The sequence below is a fragment of the Cetorhinus maximus genome, chromosome 13, assembly GCF_964194155.1.
Source record: "Cetorhinus maximus chromosome 13, sCetMax3.hap1.1, whole genome shotgun sequence".
Classification (NCBI taxonomy): Eukaryota; Metazoa; Chordata; class Chondrichthyes; order Lamniformes; family Cetorhinidae; genus Cetorhinus; species Cetorhinus maximus.
Genome location: NC_135891.1, coordinates 38518784 through 38538438, shown reverse-complemented (window position 1 = coordinate 38538438; position 19655 = coordinate 38518784). Strand labels below are relative to the sequence as shown.

At 41.0% G+C, this 19655-nt stretch overlaps 1 protein-coding gene across 3 annotated transcripts in view; it reads right to left on the bottom strand.

Moving 5' to 3' along the window:
- The window catches only part of helz2a (helicase with zinc finger 2a), a 122644-nt gene extending 105018 nt beyond the window's left edge, over positions 1 to 17626 (bottom strand). For 2 of the 3 annotated variants that reach the window (XM_078555298.1, XM_078555301.1), the window contains exon 1: positions 17186 to 17626. The gene's annotated coding sequence lies outside the window, so the exon portion shown is untranslated. Of the gene's footprint in view, positions 1 to 16592; positions 16692 to 17185 lie in introns of all 3 variants that reach the window. The other variant, XM_078555299.1, reaches the window with a different exon arrangement.
- Between the last annotated feature and the right edge of the window lie 2029 nt (positions 17627 to 19655).

Genomic DNA, 19655 nt, shown 5'->3' with positions numbered 1-19655 from the left:
GCATACACAAGAGGAGATGTGAAATGGGTGCGGTTCTATTTACATTTGTGAACATTCTATACATGTCGTGAACACCCATGCCACTGTTGTGCTCCTAAATTTTTTAACTTTCCTAACCTTACTGTTACACCTGGGTGCATCCATGGCATCCACAGCAGAGGTGGAGGCAGCCTGCTGACTGCTACACCCTGTTGTCTGTGATGACTTTGGCAGGCGTCCTCTGGAAGCCTGGAGGGCCCCGGCCTGCTCTGGGTGCCCTGCTCTAGGGCAGGTGTACCCTCCTCAGCCTGTTGAGCTGGAGGTGATGGGGTCACAGGAAGAGGGAATTGGGGTCGGCTGGACACTCCTGGAGTCACCGGGGTGGATAGCCCCAGGGTGTCCATCTGCTGGCCCTCCTCCCTGTGGGTGCTCGAGGGCCCCTGACTGACTCCTTGAGGAGAAGGGGCAGCTGGAGTAAGAGTGAGGTGCCCTGCACCCCCTCTCACAGGCAACTCATGGATGCCACCAATGGCTAGAGCGATGGAGTGCAGCCCCCGCACCAGTGCAAGACCGATGTCCTGGACCAACGTCTCCGTGGCAGCCACCATCCTGCCAGTGTTGACCGCGGTGTATTGGCATGTCGGCGCTATCACCTCAGATTGAACGCAGATGGACTCCTCCATCATCCATTACAATCTGAGGAATGCAGCCGACATCCTTTCCTGATGTTCCCGTGACTGTCGCTACAGCTCCACCAACTGATTAAGGACCAAGTCCGGAGGCTCATCTTCTGACTCGGACTCAGCAGAATCCTGGCCTCCAGCAGTCCTTCAAGTGCTGGAAACTTCAGGTGTCTGTGCCTCCGCCTGCTGTGGACCAGATTGTGTGCTGTGCTCACCAGATTGTGATCCCGACTCTGCTTTAGAAGTAGGTCCCACCATGGTGTATGTCTCTGCGCTGATGGAGGGTGTGGGTGAGCGCTGTGACAGATCTTCTGCTGTGGTGTCCTCAGGATCCTCATGAGGTGTCAACGGGGCTCGAGCCAATTGCCTGTCTGGTTGAGGCCAACTGGCACTTGGCTGACGTTCCCATGAAAGAAAGCAGAGATAATTAGTGCATGGCAGGCGACTCTAAAACAGGACAATGCATGACCAGTATGGTTGTCTGAGGGTTGAGCTGGTGCAGGATTCTCACGTGGGTGTTTGCCGCTGACCTCACCATCGCCACAGGCACGGTCCACATCCTCTCCAGCCAGCTCAATCGTTCAGTTTTTGAACTGAGAAAGGACCTTAAGTTCCAGCACTCCACCCCAGGGTGTGGGACCTCTCCCTGCAATTGTATGCGATCTTGTCCTGCATAAATACAGATGGAGAGAGTGTGAGCAAGACGCACGCCAGGCCAAATGATAAGGATGCCTGGGATTGTGGGTGATGAGGGGTGCCATGGATGCGATGAGGATGCGATCTCCAGAGGAGATGAGGCCAGATGGAGATGTGAGGGTGTGTGTGAGAGAGTGAGTGGTGATGTTCCTTGAGCTGGCAGTGAGTGAGATATCAGTGAATGTATGATGGGCTTGTGAGTGTGTGAATTGAGGGTGATGCGATGGTTAACTTACCCTGGCATCACGGATGGGATCATACATTCTCTTTTCTGCACTGGGTGCCTGACATTTTCTGTGCAGCATTGACACTGACCACCATTGCCACCATCTCCTAAGCTGAATTGGTGAGCTTGCTGGTCCTCCTACGGTCAGAGCGTGGATAGAGGACATTGCGGTGCGTCTTGACTGTGTCCAAAAGGCATTCTGGTGAGGTGTCACTAAATCTTCTTGACTTTCGGGGCTATGTCTTCAGTGGAGCAGTCATGGGCTGCAGACATTGGTAATGCTGTGCGCAGCTGCACTTTAAATATGGCGCCCAGAGTGAGGAAGTAGTGAGCTAGTGAGCTCATGGTGGGATGGGCATGCAATCCAGTGTGTTTCCCATGCATGCATATTTAATAAGGTGAGAAACGGACAATACGGCGCAAAAACCTGCCATTGCGGCCAGCAGATAAAATGACGATTTTCACATCCACCACCACGATTAGTGAACTGAGGGGAAAATCCCGCCCTGTGTTACTGTGTGCACAATACAGTTGAAAAGAACAGAGAGCAGGAGACAGGAACAGCAAGGGATTGTGGATTGGACAGATCCCTTGCTGCTGTCTTGGTGTTGCCAGAGCCTACCAGACCATTTAAAGGGGTGGAGAAGGGAGTCTCTGGGGATTCTGTGCCATCATGACCCGAGAAAGGGAGAGAGAGAAGTTTGTAGACCTGCGCCTTGTCAGTGATAACCATGTCCGAGGACTTCAGACGGAACATCGCTGCTAGTGAATGCGACTCAAGCACCAAAACGATTGAATGGGAAGTGAGCAGTCCTACAGAATGAAGGCCAAGTTGGAATGACTGTGAGATTGCATGTGCTGTACATTTGTGCAGGAAGTAAAGCGAATGCTTGTAACTATGTGAGGTACATCTTTGTTGTATCAACTATTTAAAGCTAAATTTACCTTTGTATTTAAAATATCCTTCGCCTGTTAATTTATGTTTTAATTAAGTTGATTTTAGTTGGTTTTTTACTGTAAAATTTTGAAAAAGATCCAGCAGTTTTCTCTCTGTTATCTTGTGGGGGTTCCTTTCTTTTTCATCTTTTTGAAAGATTATTGGTCTCTACAGGTATTGTAACAGTTCAAAAATTGGAAGACCAAGGGTGTTAATAATAACAAAAAGATATTTGCAACTGACAGCCGCATAAAATTAGTTATAATAGTGTTCCACTAGAATACATAGATAACACTAATAACAGATGTTCTGTTATCCTTACTGAACCATGTATATGAAATGTGTGAAAAAACAAAAAATCATGAATTTGACTTCTTATTACATAATCACTCATATAAACATTATTTGTGTTTGGTACTTAACCATGGGCAGAATTTTACAACAGCGGGATTTTACATTCCCGCTGAAGTCAATGGCGTTCATAATGGCTCGCTGCATTTTACAGCCCCGCCTGCGCCAAAACAGGGCCGTAAAATTCTGCCCCATTTTAGGGAGGATGCTAATTGAATTTAATCTTTATATTGAAAGAACAAACACAAGGTCTGATTTTACAATACACAGTACAACTGTGGCCTCTTGTCAGCCAGTCATATGTCTTAGGAAACTGTGGGGCACATTGTTTATGATTTTCCATCTAATACATTGCAGAAGTCTTCCTACAACAATACAAAGCATTGGTAAAACCACACCTGTGCACAGTTTTGGTCTCTTTACTTAAAGGGGAACATACTTGCATAGGAAGCAGTTCAGAGAAGGTTCACCAAGCTGCTGCGTGTGATAATGAGTTTGTCTTATTAAGAAAGGTTGGGCAGGTTGGAGTTTAGAAGAATGAGAGATGATCTCGTTGAAACATATAAGATTCTGAGGGGACTTGACAGGGTGGATGCTGAGAGGATGTTTCCTCTCATGGTGGAATCTAGAACTAGGGATTTCAGGTAAAAAATAAGAAGTCTCCCATTCAAGACAGAAATGAGGAGGAATTTCTTCTCTCAGAGCATCATTAGTGTTTTGAATTCGCTTCCCCAATGAGGCTGCGTCATTGAATATATTCAAGGCTCATTTAGACAGAGCTTTGATTGACAAGGGTTATGGGGAGGGCGGCAGGCAGAAAAGTGGAGTTAAGGCCAGATCAACCAGCATCTATTGAATGGCGGAGCAGGCTTGAGGGGCCGAATGGCCTACTTCTGCTCCTATTTCTTTTGTTCTTACGCCCTTATGTTCCTATGGACAACACATCTGTGATTTCTTGGTATACACGGCCAGTTGGCAAATTTCTCCACTGAGACTGCATAATTGTAAATTCGGTCCCATGAAATACACAGGACCCTCATTAAAGAAAATAATCATTACATAACTTTTACAAATTCTATTTGCATGTTTTGAGCCTTAAGTTCATTATGACTGAAGTGAAAAGGCACCACTAAAAGAATCAGTCGAGGGTTCTCATCATGTTAGAAACTATTTTTATCATAATGGGCTCCATAAAAAAGCTGTACCTGGTACCTTGGTCAAAGTTCAACACCCTTGAAATCAAAGTTTGGATTCACTCCATTCAGACTTTCTTCAAACCTCCTGCCTGACCTGATGAACCCTTATCGACATGGCATGCACATAACCCCTGACCCCTCATCATGAAAAAAAGCTCGATTTATCCTGGGATCTGAGCAGCGTGTTGAACCTGATTAACTACTTAGATGGTTCCTCCAATTAGGCACAAAATTACAATTGAACTCCTGTATTGATATGAGGGAAGCAATTGTTACCCAAAATTGATGTCAATGCGCTTTTTTAAATAGTGTGTATACATCAGAAGTGTAATACCTCTATGAAAGAAAATGTATTATTATCATAATACAGGATCTAGAGTCCAAGGGTATGGGCAGAATTGTTGCTATAGGGTTCTGAATCCCACCATCAGGCTCAAATGTAGGTCAGAAGTCTGCATTGTGTGGGGAATCGTTACTCATTGTGATTTTCCCCAGAGCGGCCAATTAATGGCTAAAGGGCAGGCTTGCCATTCATTGGGTGGGCGCTCAAAGCTGGTAGGCCAATCAGAGGTCCGGCAGGATGCCATGGTAGGTGAGATAGAGAGCACCTCAAAATGGAGACACCCGCTCTCCAACTTTTTCAAATTTAAATTTAATAAATGGCCTTTGCACCTTGGCCACCAGCGTTAGGGGAAGTGCCTCTACTCGGTGGCCTTCACTGCCACTGCACCAGACAAACTGGTAGAGACTTAAGGCGGCCTGGAGAGCTGCCACCTGCTCCGACCCCAATCTGCCACCATGTGGCTGCCTCAGGCAGCTAAACTGCCCCCCCACTGTCTCCGGAAGATGAGTCCTGTCTACCTGAGACTTCAATACAGTATTAATTGTGGTTTATTTTTGTTTTTTTGAACAAAAAAGCTTCAAAATGTTTTATCCCTTCAAACTCTGAAGTTCTTTGACTCCTGGTGCACATTAATTTTCCTCGGGCTCCTTTTCTAAACAACACTTGTATATGTAGTAGTTTTTAAGTGTTCTAATTCCATCCTTTCTCAAATGGACGAAGAGCATTATTCAGGTCACCTGCTCCTGTTGCGCTACTCCTCCCCCTCCTCTTCCCCGCCCACCAATCACACCTCTGGGACAAAAGCCCAGGGCCAGGATGGAGCCAGGAACCATCGAGCAGCCAGCAGCATAAAATTCCACACTCACCCAACTCTGTTTCTAGCCCCGGCAAGATCTAAAAATCCAGCCAATGGTGTCTGGTGTAAGCAATGTTTTACGCATCAGCTGACATGAAAGTTCTTTTCATTTAAACAATATATTTTGTGGTACTTCAGAAAATATCTGTTCCCGTCGCTGATCACATTGTCGCACTGGTCTAAGCTTATCCAATGGCCTGGGGAATATGCGTCATGTAGTAGCTTGTAGCAAGCCATACAGGCCTGGAAGACTCAGCTTTGATCCTTGGACAGTGCTTAAAGTGGGCTGGCACTGACTGCAGCAGTGTTAACTTACTGGATATTTTATAGAGCTGCTACTTGTTCTTCATTTGGTCCCACTACCAAATGCTGCACACAGGCATGCCAACTCCACCATGTGATAAATCAAGAGACAAGCTTGAGACCCGGTATAAAAATCATCAGTTCTTATTTGTTTTCAGACATTAACCAGCATTGCTCAATAGTTGGTTTACATACCTCGTTACTAGATTATATGATCTCTTGTAGGTCAAAAGTCTTTACAAAAGCTATTTTACAGTGACTGAAAATGCTTAAAAAGTATTTTTTAAGACCCTACCTGTTATTAATTGTGCATTCTGTTTCAACAGACAGAGGATCAAGTTTACCAGCTTAGTATATCTGGCTTGTGAAGTTGGCGAATGAGGCAGGTTTCTGGGGGACATTCCATTTTGATTGATAGTTCTGTAGCCAAAAACATCCTAAAATTGAGTATGACTAACTACCATTAATTTGTACAAAGTGAGAAGCTTAGCTTTTCTTCCCTCTCCCTTTCTTCCTCGTCTATTTCTCTCTCTCCTTCACCCACTAAAGAGGTGGGGCAGGATATTCCCTGTGGGCTTCTGAACCCCACCATCAGGTACAAATGAGAGTCAGAAGTCCACACTTGTGTGGGAAATAAAATCACTCAATGTGATTTTCCCCCAGAACTCACCATCCACGTAAAGATGGCAGGTGAGGTCTCGAAACTGGTCAGCCAGACAGAGGCCTTCCAGCTTCAAAGCAGCAGCAAGATGTCATGGCAGATAAGTGAGGTAAAGGGTATTTCAAAATGGAGGAGAGCTCTCGCCAACCTTTTTAAATTTAAAATAGGAATAAGGCCTTTGCAGCCAGGCTACCATTTTGGAAAAGGGTGGAACCGCTTAACAGGATGGCCTGCAGCTGCTGCTGCACACAGGCTGGCAGGGAGGGCCTCAAAGCCTGCCTGGTGCACTGACTACTGCATCACTCACCCACAACCCCCATAATCCCCCAAGCTCCTGCCTCATCCCACGTACACTTTACAGATAGATATTAGAAAGGCTTTTAAACAGAAGAGAAAGAAGAAAGTTTAAATGAGTAGAAAGATACAGTGTGGAAGATGGGGGCAGAAATGAAGGATGAGGGAGGTAGAAGTGAAGGACAACGAGGCAGAAATAAAGGAAGAGATTAAAAATAAATGAGTCAGAAGTGGGTTGAAGTAAAGAAACAAAGGTGAAAGTGAAAGACAGAGTTAGAAAAGGAGGGGCTGGAGTTCAAAGGAATGTAAATAGGTTTGAAGAAATTCAATGTCGACTGGATGTTGGACAAAGGGTTGAATCATCATAATTAAATCTTACTCAAAAGTGATTTCATCATGCACAATCCAATAATGAATGTGTCACAAGGAACTGGCCTATTGCTTCAAAAGTTAGACACCCCTACACTGGATACATTGGCCTTACACTCTCAACTGTATCATCAATCTTGTGTGAATATTTAACTCAACCACTTCATACAAAAATAAAACTAAAATATCTTGTCAAATTCACAACTACACTGCCACTTCAATTGTGTATAACGCATGCTATAAAGTATTTGAATATAGCAAATTAGCAGCACTTGCTGAGAGTGGCTCAGTGGGTAGCCTCTCCTACCTCTAAGCTGGAGGTCCTAGGTTCAAATCCCACTCCAGGACTTGTTAATCATGAAATAAGCTAGCTACAGAGTGTAATGGTGTCAGTCTCCAGCCCAGATAAATGAGGAGAACTAGCAACAGGAAGGGCATCTGGTTGTAAAAAAAACACCCACCACTTTTTTTTAAATGAAGATGATCAACAAACATTGTGGTGACCCCCAAGTAACATGGGAAAAGCCATGTGATCAGACCTTCAGGCCATGTTGTTGAATGACCATTTAAAAAAAACAAATTCAGAGAAATAAGCAATGTTCAAAATAACACATCAATTTCAATCTGGAAATAAACTTCAAGAATTCAGCTAAAGTTTAATGGAACACATATAACATTATAACATTAGCTGAATCTTTGACTATAAATCTTGCAATCATTCACAACTACCTAGATTTAATCCATAAATAATTTGAACTAATTTAGTTAACAGTTTATTAGCACTCCCTCTAAGCTAATATTCTATATATTAATTATGTAATCTGAATTAGATGAAATATTTATAATACATAGAAGCTATTATTTTTTTTAGTGCCAATATGCTAAACGAAAAGCTAATCAAGACAGATCTGTGCGATAGTGTGAAACATGTGATAATGAGTCAGCAGCCCATTATACACCTCTCCTGCTTTATACTTCCCTCAACTTCTTGGGAGAGATGGAAAGCAAGCAGTTTACTATCACTCATTTTACACTAGTACACACATTCAAGATATATCCCAATATCTATTTCTTATGTAATAATCCATTCACAATATTCCTATTACCAGTGACACAGCTGCAACTAGTAGTGTTTTACTCTAAGGTAGAATGCTCCTCAGACACAACACAAAATTAGAGAAGTGTGAGGTGACACATTTTTGTAGGACAAATGAGCAGGGACAATGCAGGCTAAGTGGTACCAATTTAAAGAGGGTGCGAGAACAGAGAGACCTGGGAATGTTTGTGCATAAATTGGTGAAGATGGAAGGACAGGTTAACATGGCAGTTAAAATAACAGATGCAATCCAGAAATTTATAAATACAGGCAGAGAGTACAAAAGCCTAGATAAAACATTAGTTTGGCCCCAGTTAGAGTATTGAGTCCAGTCCTGGACAGCACACTTTAGGAAGGGTGTGAAAGCATTGCAGAGGGTACAGAAGAGATTGACTAGAATAGTTCAAGGGATGAGAGATTAAGTTTTGTGAGTAAGGTGGGGTTATTCTCCTTAGAAAAGAGAGGCTAAGAGGAAGTTTGATAAAGGTGTCTACAAAATCATGAAGAGAGAGTAAATAAAGAAAAACTGCCTCTAATTGCTGCAGGATCAAAAACAAGAGTGCACAGATAGAACGTAATTGGCACAAAAACCAGAGTTGACATGAGGGAAAATCTTTTTTTTTTACACACATTAAGTGATTAGGATTTGAAAAGCACTGTCTGATAGGGTGGTGGAAACAGATTCAATAGTAGCTTCCAAAAGGGAATTGGATAAATACCTGAAAGAGGGGAAAAAAATACCAGGATATGGCGAAAGAGCTGGGAAGTGGGATTAACTAGATTGCTCCTCAAAAGAGCTAAAACAAACTCCTTCTGTGCTGTATTGTTCTATATGCAGAACTCAGTACCGCAATAATTACTTTTTAATGTTAGAACAGACTGGGCAGCAGTGTTTCAATTCACAGAATATTATAAGGACAGTGTTCAAGGCCTGAAATTCCACTCTCCTACAAAATACAGAAACATATATACAATACTTGTGTTGTCAAACAACCACTGTCAACAAATAAGATATATGACAAAATCAAACTAAAAAAGACCAGCACAAATGCAAGGAAAAGTGGAAATCCAATTGACTGGGAAATCTATCAAAAGCAACAGAGGGATACAAAGAAAGCAATAATAGGAGCAAAAAGGAATACTAAAAAAATCTTACAAGCTAATTGCAGAAGTTTTTTTATAACTATAAGAGAAAAAGAGTCGTAAAGAAGAATGTAACTCATTAAGATGAGACTAATGGACAATAAGGAAATGGCAGACTCATTAAATTAATAATTTGTATTCATGTTCATATGGGAGGAAGAGGACAAAATACCAGTGGTACACAGGAACCAGAAGTAAATCAAGTGAGGGGGAGGGGGTGCACTTAGTAGATTTAATATAAGTAAGAGAATGGTAATGGAGAAAATAATAGGACTTAAGACAGATAAGTTGCCAGGAGCTGACAATTCCAATCCTAAGGTATTAAAAGAATTAGCAGAAAAATCGTACAGCATCGATCATAAGCTTCCAAAGGTTCTATAGTCAGAAATTGTGCTTTTAGGTTAGAAAATTGCAAATATCACTCCATTATTTAAGAAGGGAGGAAGAAGTGTGGTACCTACAGGCCTGTTAGTTTAACATTAATTATGGGGAAATTACTAGAAACTATCATCAGAAACCGCATGGTTGAGCACTTGGACAAATATTAGTTGATTAAAGATAATCGGTATGGTTGTGTGAAGCTTAGGCCATGTCTGGCTATTCTTGATGGATTTTTTAAAGAGGTCACTATGGTGGATAGCGGAATGTCTTGGGATATTGCCTGTATGAATATAAGAGTGCATGAGATTGGAGGTAATCTTATGCCATGGGTCAGTAATTGATTTTGGAAGTGGCAGACTAAGAGAATGAATAGAGGGTTTGTTCTCTGATTGGCAAGGTGTGATGAGTGGTATTCTCCAAAGATCAGTACTGGGCTTCAACTTTTACCAGATATAATATTTTTGGTGAAGAAAGAGTGTTGCATATCTAAGTTGTAAATAATATTAAATTAGGAGGTATGTAAATTATGCAGATGAGCGCAGAAAGGTATATAGGGACACCACAAAAAAGTGAGTGGGCAAAACTATGGCTGACAGAATTCAATGTGGAGATGTATGAGGACTTTGTAAGGAAAACAAATTGGAATATTTTCTTAATGGTGGCACTGTGGACGAGCAAATTGACTTAGTTGTCAATGTATGAATTAGGAAAACAAATTAGGAGCAGGAGTTGGCCATTTGGATCCTCAAGCCTGCTCCCCCATTTACTAAGATCATGGCTGATCTGAATGTAGCCTCTAGTCTACATTCCCCCCAATGCTCAATAACTTTTGACTCCCTTATCAGTGAAGAAGCTATCTACCTCTGTCTTAAAAATATTTAATAGCCCTGCCCCCACGGCTCTCTGGGGAAGGGAATTCTAAAGACTCATGACCCTCTGAGAGAAAATATTTCTCCTCATCTCCATCTTAAATGGGAGACTCTCATTTTTAAACTGTGTCCCCTAGTTCTAGTCTCTCCCACAAGTGAAAACATCCTTTCAGATCCACCTTGTCAAGTCCCATCAGGATCTTATATGTTTCAATAAGATCACCTCTCAATCTTCAAAACTCTGGTGGACACAGACACAGCCTGTCCAACCTTTTCCCATAAGATAAGCCCCCATGCCAGGTATCAGTCTAGTGAACCTTCTCCGAACTGCATCTAATGTATTTATATCCTTTCTTAAATAAGGAGACCAAAACTGTATACAGGTCTCACCAATGCCCTGTACAACTGCTGCAAAACATCCCTACTTTTATACTCCATTCCCCTTGCAATAAATGACAAAACCCCATTCACTTCCCTAATCACTTGCTGTACCTGCATACTAACTTTTTGTGATTCATGCACCAGGGCACCCAGATCGCTCTGTACATCAGAGTTTTGAAATCTCTCTCCATTTAAATAATATGTTGCTTTTCTATGCTTCCTGCCAAAGTGGACAAGTTCACATTTTCCAACATTACACTCCATCTGCCAAACTTTTCCCACTCACTTAACCTGTTTATATCCCTTTGCAGACTCCTTATGTCCTCTTCACAACTCACTTTCCACCTATCTTTTCCTTTCTTTCCACTTTTCCTTGTACGCATCTCTAAAAGCATGTGGGAACATACAAATAGTAATCAAGACAACTAATAGAATGCTAGCCTTTATCGCAAGGGGATTGGAATTCAAAGGTGAGGAAATAATGCTTCAGTTTACAGAGTTTTCATCAGGCCCCAACTGGAGTACTGTACTTTGTTTTGAGCACCAAGACTCAGGAAAGATATAATGGTAGGAAGGAGTACAGTGCAGATTCACTAGAATTATAATATGTTAAAGGGTTAAATTATGAGGCCATCACATGACAGGAATGGAATAAGACGTGACCAAAGACAGCGCCCACGATTTCTGTAATTAATCCATATAAAAATTACTGATAATCGGGTAAAAGATTCAGCTTTTTGACTGTCAGCGTTTTAGGGTTTACTCTGATGCTCAACATACATTTAAAATGTCTGAACCCAGAGACAAACGCAATCAGAATGAAACCGGGCCTGGTGCTTTATCAACTGCGGTGTCTGATATCACAGCTGGTAACAACATGGTGGTTTCCCACATTGAATTTAATTCTGTCAGCATACTTGCTGACTTACAGAGCACTATTCTCGCTGAATTTGCTGGACTCTGTTTGGAACTGCGTTCCTCTGTCGCTACTATACAAGCCTCCATCCTCTCCTTCAATCAAAGGCTGTGAGATGTTGAAGAATCAGCTACTGGCTTGAGTGACAGATTGTGACTCTGGAGACACGCTGGACCCAGCTGGAAGCCCAAAATACTAAATTGCTGATGAAGGTGGATGACCTGGAGAATCACAGTCGAAGACAAAATTTAAGGATTCTCAAAATTTAAGTAAGTCATATCGTGACTTCACCCAGGACAAAACAGTACTCAATGCTTAATTAGGTAACTCTATGTGATAGTTCAGTTACACAATAAGTTTTGCTGGTTATACCAATCTCTTTGTATCTTATGTCCAAACTACACTAATCGCAGCAAGTTTTACATAAACCCTATGGGAGTTTACATTTTACTTTTTACCGCAACTGCAATTGAATTCTTTGAGAGTTGAGTCTCTCTTTATATTCTCCCTTGCTTGTTGAGTACTGTATTACAAAACTGTTGCTTCTGAACAGACTCTGCATCTTGTTTAGCATATGCTGAGCTTTACAATACTTTTGTTAGGGATATTTGGTTGCATATTGCTTTAATATGTGTTGTCTTTTCAAGACACACTGGTAAGATAGGTCTAAATAGCACACTAGCTGTGAGGGGTAGCATTTACCTCGTTTGCGGAGGTGATTTAAGCTTTTCTTTCCTTCTTCCCTTTTTTCTTCTATTTTTTTCTCCCTTCTCTCTTCCCTTTTCTCTTTTGCTTGTTCTTTTCCAAATATACATATATACTTTCCATTTGGTTAGTTTTTAACATCCTTTAGGTGGATAAACTCTGGTTCAAAAATATTTAATCCTTTATTTGCAATGATTAACCTATGGGGGCCATATGCTTTGATATGCTTTTATTACCATAATATCCACTAATATTAAGGCCTCAGAGGGTGGTTGTCCAATCCATTTTATCACCTGGAGTGTGAAAGGTCTAAATCACCCAGTTAAAAGAAATAAAGTTCTCTCTCATTTACATAATTTGAAAGTGGGCATTGCCTTCCTGCGGGACTTACATACATCTGACCATTTTTGAATGTGGAAGGGTTGGGTTGGGCAGGTGTTTCATTCTAATTTTCATAGCAAAGCGAAAGGTATGGCAATTCTAATCCGTAAACGCATTCCCTTTGCTCACTCTCAGGTTATCGTTGATCCTAATGGCCGCTATGTTATAGTACAAGGCAGACTTTTTAACTGTCCTTTGATCCTATGCACCCAACTGGGATGATCACCATTTCATTTCAAATTTCTTATTTTCTACACCTGATTTAGACTTGTATCACTTACTTCTTGAAGGAGACTTTAACTGTGTTCTTAACCCAAATTTAGATTGCTCATCCACAAAATCTGTTCCAATATCAAAATCAGCCTCAGCCATAAGTTTTTTTCTGGATACACAAGGATTGGTAGAATCATGGCATTTTCTATACCCATCAGCAAGACAATACTCCTTTTCCTCTCCTGTTCATCACACTTACTCGCATATTGACTATTTTTTCCTTGACAAGAGGCTGCCCCCATTTATTCAATCTTCTGCATACAATAGTTTTGTGACCTCTGACCATGCCCCCTTAGTTTTAGCAATACAATTCCATGACCAACCTGTTTCTCATCCATCATGGTGTCTTGATTTGCTTCTTCTGGTGGACCTGGATTTTACTAAATTCATTTCCTCGCAAATAGATACTGTTATGGAACTTAAAACTACTCCAGATATTTCCTTTGCTACTGCTACACGCTTACCTACGTGGACAAACAATTTCATATATTGCTCAACTTAATAAATGCAATACCTCAAAATTGTCCCAACCGATTGACCAAATTCTCTTAGTGAACCAGCAGTATGCTACTGCCCCTACCCCAGTATTATACAAGCAGTGTCTGGCTCCACAGACCGAATTTTATCTTCTTTCTACTAGACAAACGGAAAAGCTTATACTTAGATCATGTGGTACATTTTATGGGCATGATGAAAGAACTGGTAGACTCTTGGCTCACCAGCTTCGTCAGTCTGCTTCCTCTCAACTTATTACTGAAATCACCACTCCAACAGGGTCAACCACCACCCATTATCAGGAGACCAATGATCAATTCAAACTTTTTTATTCCACTCTATATTCCTCGGACTCCTTTTCAGATCCTGGTTTATTCCACCATTTTTTTTGATAATATTGACATCGCATCTCTTATGCCTGACTCTATGAATATGTTAGAAGTACCCTTTTCCCAAGATGAAATACTAAAGGCAATGAAATTCATGCAAAGTAAAAGGCACCAGGGTCCAATGGATTTACAATAACGTTTTATTAAAAATTCTTATCATAACTTTCTCCATTATTCTTGTCTCTGTTTTCAGAATGCTTTCTCTCTAAAACACTCCCTCCTAATCTGCACAATGCATCTTTGTCTATTCTTTTAAAGGTGGATAAGGATCCTCTGCATTGCAGTTCATACCAGCCTGTTTCCCTTTTAAATGTGGATGCCAAAATACTAGCTAAAGCCTAGCTAAAACTTTAACATTTTGTTGGAACGTACAAAACAGGTCTTAGCACGTTGGTCTAGCTGACCCTTTTCTTTAGATGGTTGTTTAAATTCTGTAAATTTTGCCAAAATTTCTATACTTATTTTAGTGCATTCCATTTTTTATCCCCAAGCATTTTTTGTTGCAATAGGCCAATTAATTTCTTCCTTTATTTAGAATAAGAAAACACCCAGAATTCGTAAAGTTTTTCTACAAAGACCCAAGCATTCAGGTGGTTTGGCATTGCCAAATTTTCAGTTTTATTATTGGTCTGCTAATATCCATAATGTTTCTTTTTGGCTTCATTCGGACTAGGCTAGTTTAACGCGGGTGCAATTGGAGGCAGCCTCCTGTCAATCCACATCTCTGCCTGCTCTGTTGTGCTCCTCCATTCCTTTCTCAACCAGTCACCTTTCTTCAAACCCTATTGCTAGACTGTCACTTAAGATTTGGACCCAGTTCAAAAAACACTTTGGAATACAATCTCTCTCTTTATACAGCCCTATTGATGCAAATCATTTATTTTTGCCTTCATTAGGAGATTCTGCCTTTCAAGTCTGGCACACGTGGGGCGCCAAAACCCTTGCTAACTTATACATTGGTAATATTTTTGCTTCTTTTGACTCTCTCTCAGAATATATTATTCTGTCCCACATACACTTTTCTCGCTATTTACAAATTAGAGATTTTGCATGCAAAACAAAATTGCTCAGTTTCCTTTATTGCCCCTAAATCACTGATAGATATTATGTTAGAATTAAATCCTTTTGTCAGGGGGTTCATTTCCAAATTGTATTCTCTAAATTTTTCACTACACTGCCCTTCACGTTCTACCTTAAAAACTCTTTGGGAGCAAGATTTTGACTCAGATTTATCAGAAGATAACTCTCTCATGTATGTTCCTCACCTGCATGTGCAGGACATGGTTGCTACAATTTAAAATCTTATATCGTATCCATCTATCCAAAGTGAAATTATCTAAGATTATTCAAATTTTGATCCAACCTGTGATAAATGCCATACTGCCCTAGCCTCTCTAATTCATATGTACTGGTTGTGTCCTAAATTGGCTTTGTTTTGGACAAAAAAAGATTTACATCACTCTCACATATTATTAGTAGCGACATTGAACCTTCTATTATAGCAGTCTTTGGAATGGAACCAAATGGCATCCCTCTTACAAAAACTCAGACTGATGCCCTCGCCTTTTCAACATTATTGGCTAGATGTATTGTTCTATTAAATTGGAAACAGACTGCCCCACCTTCTTTTACTAATTGGATACGTGATCTAATGCAGAATCTTAAATTTGAGAAAATAAAGTACACTATAAGACGCTCCACTGGTGGATTTTATGTAGCTTGGCAACCTTTGATTATTTTGAGGAACTATAGCTCTCTACTTTCATATAACTGATCCCAATGAGGTTGTATGTATTATATCAGATGAAACTATATCTGACCTATGATTATTGTTGATTTTCTTTTCTTTTGGAGGGGGGGGTGCTGGGGAGAGTTTTTTCTTCATCTTTTTTCCTTTCCTTTTACATCTTCTTTCTCCTATTTCTCTTTTCCTTTCCCTTTTCTTTCTCTTTCTCTTCCAGATGTAAGTGTATTAAATTATTGCTGTACTGTAAGCTATTTTTGTGCAGTTACTCATTATGATTGTTGTGAAAACTTAATAAACAGAAATTTTAAAAAACCATGAGGACAGGTTGCATAAATTTGGCTTATACTCCCTTCAGCGTAGAAGGTTGATGGGTGATCACATCAGGGCATTTAACTGGGAGGAGATTCAGTAAGGCATATACAGAAAAACATTTCCTTTGGTGGTAGAATCCAGAACAATCAAAATTGGAACCAGGCATTCAGGATAGTAATCAGGAAGCTGTTCTTCATACAGAGAGTATTGGAAACTCACTCCCCCAAAAGACTATGGATGCTGGCTGCATTAAAACTTTCAAGGCTAAGATTGATAGCACTTCTTTAGTTAAGGGTATCAAAGAATACAGAGCAAAGAAGGATGCAGATGAAGTACAGATCAGCCATGGTCTAATTGAATGGCGGAACGGGTTTAAAGGCTGAATGGCATATACTCTTGTTCCTATGCTTATATATAAATCAACACACACACAACTTATTATTCAGAATAAGCATTCTAGAGGTTGTTCCGAGGCAAAGAAACGTTAAAGGGAGGTTGCTACCCCACGACAGCTCGTTGACTAAGTTGACGTGTACAACCCCATAAACAAGCTGAACAGTTCATTTCCCATGAGTAACAAACCGCTAATCATTATTCTATTTTTACTCACTGGTAATGTTACTTTCGAGTTGCCCTGGTTTTGGTAAGGTGAATCATTACCTGATGCCATCAGTCCTTGCTCAATATCTTAGACTGTACATCAACCATCCTACAAATAGGAAATGGATCGCCTACGTGAGTTCTTTTTTTGTCACATTAGCCTCAAGTAAAAATGTCACTGATATTAGTCACATGTTAACGTAAAGCCGGAAAGGTTGTCGGAAGTGTGGCCGTGTGACTTGCAATAGTTCGTGGAAAATGACTTTGTTTCTGATCAAGTTTCCCTCGGCTCAGTTTGCACAACTAAATGACGAACGATTCGGTTTTCATGTGATTTCCAAACCTTTCCATACACTAACTTGTGTCAATCGTCACGTTAATAGCACACAATACTGGAAACATCCATTGTCTATGTTGCCGGATACATCGCCAATCTCAGCCATCTACTTTTTTTTAATGTAAGGTTTAAATACACCACAATCATTTAAGGTAAAAGTCATAAGGCTTTTCTTAACCTGATGGACAAAGCGCAGTAACAGTGTAAACTTCCTGTTTTTCTTATGGCAAAGAAAGCCTCAATCAAACACAAACTCAGTCACTTACCTCGGGCTGCTCTTTAAACTTCATGAGGAATCAGAGGCTGAACCATTCCCTTTAAAATGAAACAATACATGTTTCTACAGCTAGATCTGCCGTGTGAAGTAGACTGGTCCTTCAGCCGTAGCCTTGGCTGCTAATAAGCGAAGATACAGGAAACGAGCTTAGAGTTTCGATTCTCGACTCGAGCTGGCCCGTCAAGCTGTCATTGCTCGGAAGTTACCTCACTGTTTCATGTAAATAACACAAGGAAAACAAGAACCAGGCGTGATCCTGAGTTAATTCCAACACCATTATTAAAATTTCCCGTGGCTACAATTAGTGCGTGAGTGTGCATTGCCTTGTGTTTGATTGTGATGAAGAGCAGTAAGTGATGATAATTATTGTAGTTGCAACGTTTAATTTTTTGATCGTGGAACCGGCGCTGAATAACGCCATCTTTGTGTGGGGCAAACCACACAAATCAAAAAGTTGCGCTTCTATGTCAATAAAAATGATGACATTCCCCTAACAGGTTGGTTATATTGGTTGAATCCAGTTCCAAAAACATGTATAATTCATGTTCCGTTGGCATTGGAAATTTTCTAAGAATGTAGGTAGACCCGCTTCTAATAGAAAGTACAAATTCTATCTATATCGCGCCTTTAATGTGATAAAACATCCCTAGGAACTTCACAGGAACCCTATAAACAAAATATGACACGCAGCCACATACTAGATATGAGGTGAGATGACAAAAGCTTGATCAAAGAGGTAGATTTCTAGGAGTGTCTTAAAGAAGGAAAGAGAGGTAAAGAGGTGGAGAGATGTAGGGAGGGTATTCCAGAGGTTAGGGCCCTAGCAGCTGAAGGCGCTGCCACCAAAGGTGGAGCACTCAAAATCTGGGATAAACAAGAGGCCAGGATGAATTCAGACATCTTGGAAGGTTGTGGAGCTGGGGGAGATAACAAAAAAAAGGGAGGAACGAGGATTTGAAAACAAGAATGAGAATTTTAGAATCGAGACCTTGCTTGACACAGGCAGCAGAGTTATGGAAGACCTCGAGTTTACGGAGGGTAGAATGTGGACGATCAACCAGGATTGCACTGGGACAGTCAAGTCTTGGGTAACAAAGGCATGAATGAAGGTTTCAGTAACAGGTGAGCTGAGAAGCGATAAAGTCATACAATGTTACAAAGATGGAAATCAACAGTGCTAATGATGGCATGAAAATAAGGTTGGAAGCTCATCTTGGGGCTAAATATGAGAGCAAGATTGTGCACAGGCTGGCTTAATCTCAGACTGTTGCCAGGGAGAGGGACGGAGTCAGTAGCTAGGGAATGGAATTTGGAGTGGAGACCAGAAACAATGGCTCTGTCATCAAATATTTAACTGAAGGAAATTTCTGCTCATCCAGTACTGGATGTCATATAAGCAGTCTAACAATTTAGCAACAGCGCAGGAATCCAGAGAGGTGGTGGTAAGGTAGGGCTGGGCATCATCAGTGTAACTGTGAAAACTAACACTGTGCCTTCAGATGATGTCACTGAGTGGCAGCATAAAGGTGAGAAATAGAAGGAAGCCAAGGAGAGATTCTTGGGGGAAACCAGAGATAAGAGTGGAGGAGCAGGAAGAGAAACCATTGCAAGTGATTCTCTGCCTATCGTTCAAGAGATAAGTATGGAACATTGACGGAAATCCCATGCAGCTGGATGAGAGTAGAGAGCATTGTAGGAGGATAGTAACATCAGCCACATAAAAAGCTGCAGACAGGTCGAGAAGGATGAGAAGGGATATTTTGCCTTTGTCACAGTCACACAGGACAACATTTGTGACTTTCACAAGGGCTGTTTCGGTAATATGGCAGGGGCAGAAACCTAATTGGAGGGATTCAAACATGGAGTTCCGGGAAAGATAGGAACTGATTTGGGAGTAGACAGAGCCCTGCCGTGACAGAGCTGTAAAATTCCGGCCTATATAATCTTATTTTCAAAAAGCTTGAAAAATCTGCTCATTATCTGGCTATTCCTGTACAGGAAGTGGAAAGTTAAAAATTCTTTGGGCTCAGTACAGAGCAATTTAAATTACTCTAAAATTACTGTGACAAGGAGATAAGTGCTACTTAGTCTGCAGCCTCAATCAGAGGAGGAATTATTTCCCCATACCTTTCATGTTACTCTAACAGAATACCTTGTGATCCCATTGGATCTATTCTAAGCACAAATCAATTATGCTAGTTGATGGCACTGATTCATAGGAAATTCATTGGATATATACTAATTAGTTTGCACGGAAACTTGAACAACTTCATCTCAGCCAAACAGGTACAGTTATGGGTGTAATTTCCCAAAATCTACCTTTCATCTGTTCACAAAACCTACCTATGCCACTTCCAATCCCCCAGAAACTTTGCCCCGTATAGGCCTTCCCTTTCTTAAGAGTGGACACATTCTTGGATTTTTAGGTTTTTGATGCTTGGAGTAAATTCTGCATCTAA